Source organism: Oncorhynchus mykiss, chromosome 32, assembly GCF_013265735.2.
Source record: "Oncorhynchus mykiss isolate Arlee chromosome 32, USDA_OmykA_1.1, whole genome shotgun sequence".
In the NCBI taxonomy this organism is placed as follows: Eukaryota; Metazoa; Chordata; class Actinopteri; order Salmoniformes; family Salmonidae; genus Oncorhynchus; species Oncorhynchus mykiss.
Genome location: NC_050572.1, coordinates 39,413,456 through 39,419,657, shown reverse-complemented (window position 1 = coordinate 39,419,657; position 6,202 = coordinate 39,413,456).

Genomic DNA, 6,202 nt, shown 5'->3' with positions numbered 1-6,202 from the left:
CTGTGCCCTAGAGGCACATATTCACGCATGGGTGCACACAATAATGAATGGCCCGTAGAATGGGGGGAGGAAAGCATCGGTATCGGTTAAGTAAAGAAAACTGCACCAAGCATGAAACAACAAGGATATACAGGTAACTGCCAAAATAAAGGAAACGCCAACATAATAGGGCGTTGGGCCATGACGAGCCACCAGAACAGCTTCAATGCACCTTGGCATAGATTCTACAAGTGTCTTAAACCATACGACACCATTCTTCCACAAAATAAATCCATAATTTGGTGTTTTGGTGGTGGAAAACGCTGTCTCAGACACCCCTCCAGAATCTCCCGTAAGTGTTTCAATTGGGTTGAGATCTGATGACTGAGACATACACACACACACACCCTTTAAACCCCCTATGCTCTTTTGAGACCCCTCTTTCAAAGTTACTGAGATCTCTTCTTCTAGCCATGGCATCCAAAAATAATGGGCAACAGGGCATTTTTGAGATGTTTACATTTGAATTGCTTAATTAACTTAGGAACCACACCTGTGTGGAAGCACCTGCTTTCAATATACCTTGTATCCCTGATGTTGTCAAGTATTTCCTTTATTTTAGCAGTTACCTGTATGGTGCAAAACTGTAATAGGCTATGTAAGAAGATTCATGTTGAATCTACATACCTCCATCATTAGAATGTGTACAGAATTAACTAAAGTCTGATTCAAATATGGTGTCAAATATGGTGCCTGTCCTATTACGCACTATTGTATTGTGCCAAAATCAAAACCAGGATGCCTCATAAAAATATGCGTGTCAGCCACTAGGGTGTGGGTGACATCTGGTGGTTTGTACAAGAACTACATTCAGGGTAAAGATAAATATTTCTGACCAACCGGTAATGAGGTGAGGGGAGAGGAGAGGAGGAGGGTAATGAGGAGGAGAAGATCAAGAGAATGATAAAGAATATGAAAACAATGAGTAGTGGCTTTTGTAAAACAATTGCTCATGAAAACAATTGATTTGGAAGCTGAATAAATAAAATAATTTTCATTATGAAGATTACGTGGATGCTGCTGGCGATGATTTCACTAGGGAAGAATAGTTAATCCCATTGAATACCTGAGTGCTACCCGGCCTCTCACAATGGAACCATGGCTACATCTCAAATTGCACCCCAATTCCCCAATGTAGTGCACTACGTTTCACCAGGGCCCATAGGGCTCTGGTCAAAATAGTGCACAATACAGGGAATAGGGTGCCGTTTGGGGACGCACATAATTAGTCATTGTGCTGTGTGTTTTTAATTACTCTCTTGATTGGATTAGGGCATTATACTACGCTGACGACTCCCACTTAATAGGGTATTATTAATAACAAGTATATAATCATACAGTTGAAGTCGGAAGTTTACATACACTTAGGTTGGAGTCATTAAAACTTGTTTTTCAACCACTCCACAAATTTATTTTTAACAAACTATAGTTCTGACAAGTCTCTTAGGACATCTACTTTGTGCATGACACAAGTCATTTTTCCAACAATTGTTTACAGACAGATTCATTCACTGTATCACAATTCCAGTGGATCAGAAGTTTGCATACACTAAGCTGACTGTGCCTTTAAACAGCTTGGAAAATTCCAGAAAATTATGTCATGGCTTTAGAAGCTTCTGATAGGCTAATTTACATAATTTGAGTCAATTGGAGGTGTACCTGTGGATGTATTTCAAGGCCTACCTTCAAACTCAGTGCCTCTTTGCTTGAGATCATGGAAAATAAAAAGAAGTCAGCCAAGACCTCAGGAATAAACTGTAAACCTCCACAAGTCTGGTTCATCATTGGGAGCAATTTCCAAACGCCTGAAGGTACCACGTTCATCTGTACAAACAATAGTATGCAAGTATAAACACCATGGGACCACGCAGCCATCATACGTCTAAGGAAGGAGACGTGTTCTGTCTCCTAGAGATGAACGTACTTTGGTGCGAAAAGTGCAAAATCAGTCCCAAAACGACAGCAAAGGACCTTGTGAAGATCCTGGAGGAAACAGATACAAAAGTATCTATATCCACAGTAAAACGAGTCCTATATCAACATAACCTGAAAGGTCGCTCAGCAAGGAAGAAGCCACCGCTCCAAAACCACCAATAAAAAAGCCAGACTCCAGTTTGCAACAGCACATAGGGACAAAGATCGTACTTTTTGGAGAAATGTCCTCTGGTCTGATGAAACAAAAATAGAACTGTTTGGCCATAATGACCATCGTTATGTTTGGAGGAAAAAGGGGGAGGCTTGCAAGCCGAAGAACACCATCCCAACCGTGAAGCACAGGGGTGGCAGCATCATGCTGTGGGGGTGCTTTGCTGCCAGAGCGACTGGTGCACTTCACAAAATAGATGGCATCATGAGGGAGGACAATTATGTGGATATATTGAAGCAACAGCTCAACACATCAGTCAGGAAGTTAAAGCTTGGTCGCAAATGGGTCTCCCAAATGGACAATGACCCCAAGCATACTTCCAAAGTTGTGGCAAAATGGCTTAAGGACAACAAAGTCAAGGTATTGGAGTGGCCATAACAAAGCCCTGATCTCAATCGTATAGAAGGAAGGCGAGCAGGACGGGCTACAAACCTGACTCAGCTACACCAGCTCCGTGGAAGGCTACCCAAAATGTTTGACCCAAGTGAAACAATTTAAAGGCAATGCTACCAAATACTAATTGAGTGTATGTAAACTTCTGACCCACTGGGAATGTGATGAAAGAAATAAAAGCTGAAGTGAATCATTCTCTCTACTATTATTCTGACATTTCACATTCTTAAAATAAAGTGATGATCCTAACTGACCTAAGACAGGGAATTTTTACTAGGATTAAATGTCAGGAATTGTGAAAAACTGAGTTTAAATGTATTTGGCTAAGGTGTATGTAAACTTCTGACTTCAACTGTATCTACGGCATTTTCAAAGTAGCCTTTTCCTGATAGAACATTTTTGACGAATGCCTTTCACCTGTCTCATTGCATACTTCTAGTAGGCTACTATCTCGATTTGAGAATGTGTTGTATTTTGATTTTACAATACCTGTCTTTATCCTCCTCTCTCCAACCCTCCTTGACTTCCTCTGTTAACTGGAGCCCCATCTGTCAAGTATTAATAGATGGAATTAAATGTTGGTGAATGTCATTGTTATGACTTTAATTCCAAAACCATTTCCCTCTCCACATTGTCAGGCTAAAGGGTGACATATTTCATTAGCCCGTAAGTATCAGATCTCTGACTCTCAAACCAATTTGATTAATCTGTCATATTTCTATAATCTCCTCCCCTGCATTCATACACAGGACCATCACGCACTCTCTTAGATTAAATGGGAAAGGATCCAAATTGCCAGCTTGGCGAGCTCCCATGACCATAATAAAAATAAAACCCAATAAAATAGTCATTCTTATCACTCAATAAAACTAATTGTCAACTATTCTTCCCTTATTCAACACACACACACACACACACACACACACACACACACACACACACACACACACACACACACACACACACACACACACACACACACACACACACACACACACACACACACACACACACACACACACACACACACACACACAAAAGGAGAAACAGGAGAAAGAACTGTCAAACTTGATGAATTATTCTGTCAGATGACATATACTTTGCCATGCAACCGGGGGGACAACTGAAACTGTGGATCTTAGTCAGTCATAAGCCTAGTTTAAATGAATATGTCATGATGGACATAACTTAAGTGGAAAATAATTAAATAAAGGAGTCATAATACAATTGATATCCATGGACATATGGTTCATATGCTGCTATATGGATTATAGTTCATAACCTTTACTTGTGTCTGTGGGAGGGGAGCTGGATTGATAGAAAGTTATTTCTGAGAGACTAGAGAAACTGAATATATTTTTGTAGTTTTGTCACCTAATTATCCTTAGGTAATATCCAGGATATATTTAACTGATGCTTCAATTCCTTTGTGTTGACTTTGAGGATATTGACTAAAGGACAATTTAAGGAATTTAAAAAGAACAGGGGCATTCTTATCCAACAACGGTGGAATTGAAAACTTATTTGGAAGTAACTGAAATACGTGGAAAGGTAAGACTGAGCGGAAACAACTAGGTTTTAATAGTAATTTGGCAAGAATATTGATGATTGACATGGTAAGATTACCAGGTGCTGCAATAACTTCAATAATTCTAGTGTTTCTAGATAAGTTTTTCCAACAGGTTTCCATTGTCTTATCATATTATCTTCAATGGAAACCGCATAGAGAAATGTCAATATATTGTCAACCATTATCACAGAGGAAGATTTGTGTTCATGTTTACATGTGAACTGTGAATGGTATGAATGTCTTCTGTGAATCTCTTAGCATTCCGCAGGCATATCACCTCAGATTTCTTTTACAATAGAGTTTGTGTTTTTATATGCTTCCCTCTTATACATTTTTACTGTTTTCACTCCGACTGGCTGCATTAACTCACTTTTGTCTCTTTCCAAACCCCATAAAATATTTCAATATGTATCAATCCCTAGATGGAGCCCTCTCCCTCTATGAACTTGACAATGCAGAATGAGGAGGATCAACATCCCCTCCTTCAATCAAAAGTGGTCCCTCTCCCTCCTGTTTTTGGCAACCAGTGCAGAAGGAACCACTCATGTCAAAGAGGGGAAGATCACTCAGTGTGGCTCGATGGAACCCAGTCACCACCCACCCTCCAATATTACAATGGCTGCCAATATGTCCCACCCTCACCCCGAAGGGGAGACGATAAGGAACAGGTTAGGGGGAAGGAGGTGCGCAAGGAAAAGAGAGGCGAGAAGCCAGCAGGAAATGAACAGAATGCTGGGCACAAGGAACGGATTTGGGGTAGTAAAACCAAAAAGGCAAGCCCACAGAGGCGCCAGCAGGACATGAAATCCACTCAGTCACCCTACAACAGAGTCCGCATGTCTCGTATGGACTTAAGGGAGACAGAAAGTGGGCCACCCAGTGAAGGAGGTCAAAGGCTAGAGCCCACATCAATGGAGATGCAAGTCCGCCAGAGTCTACCTGAGATTATCATTACAACCAAAGACGACTACCAGCCAAAGGACTCCAATCAAACATCCAGCTCTGACAAGAATCACACCAAATCTGAGGCCAAGGGCACCTATGGTGGAGGTGAGGAGAGCAGTGGTGCAGAGCCCAAGGATGGTCCTCATGACTGCCCTCACAAGAAGACCCAGAGCATCGGTCATAGGCTGGTCCGGCGAAGGGCGCTGTTTGAGAGGAGGCAGAGGCTGAATGACTGTGCGCTCGCTGTGGGGATGTTTGGAGTGGTGGTCATGGTCACCGAGACAGAGCTCTCCTGGAGCGTCTACAGTAAGGTCAGTCTTTGGGTACAGATCTGGGTTCCAATGCTTAATTTTTTTTCTGTATACTTTGAGCATTTGCTTGAGTCTGCCTGGAGTGCCAGATGGGAGGGGTTTGCAGTTTTGGGTCTTTTCTGTAGGTTAACTAAGCCAGGCAAGTTCAACCAGGCACAGATCACATTTTTGAAATACGGGGGACACCTGGGTAATTAATGAGAAATAATGAGTTCTAACTCAGAGAAATGTATTTGAAGGTCTTCAGTGTTTGTTGCTGAAGATGGCATATTTGAATGAAGGTTACTGTGGCCAAGATGCAGTCTGAGGCGCGTTGTACTGTAGAGCGCTGTGGACAACATGCCTTTTAATGTTCCCATGTTCGCGAAGATTGTATCAATCTGAAATGTCAAGCGCGCTACAATGCACTATGATTGAATCCCAGCTGTATGTTAAAAGAAGGCATATTTGCCCAATGTATGTTAAGATGAGTGAGTCCACTACATGTGTTCCCCTACAGAGCTCCATATACTCCGTGGCTATGAAGTCTATTATCAGCTTGTCTTCTCTTATCCTGCTGGGCCTGATCATTGCCTACCACATCTGTGAGGTGCAGGTAATTTCACCTCTCTGACTACTAAATATACTGCCCATATCTCCCTATTTTAAACAAGCTATGATCCCTTGGCTTTAATTATTTTCAGTCATTCTACTCTTCAATTTTTTTGTTATATGCCAGACTATAGTATAGTAGAGGCTCTATTGCTAACCTGGAAAGAAGATGGTGACAGAGGGCAACCTTGTCTGGTACCTCTCGTT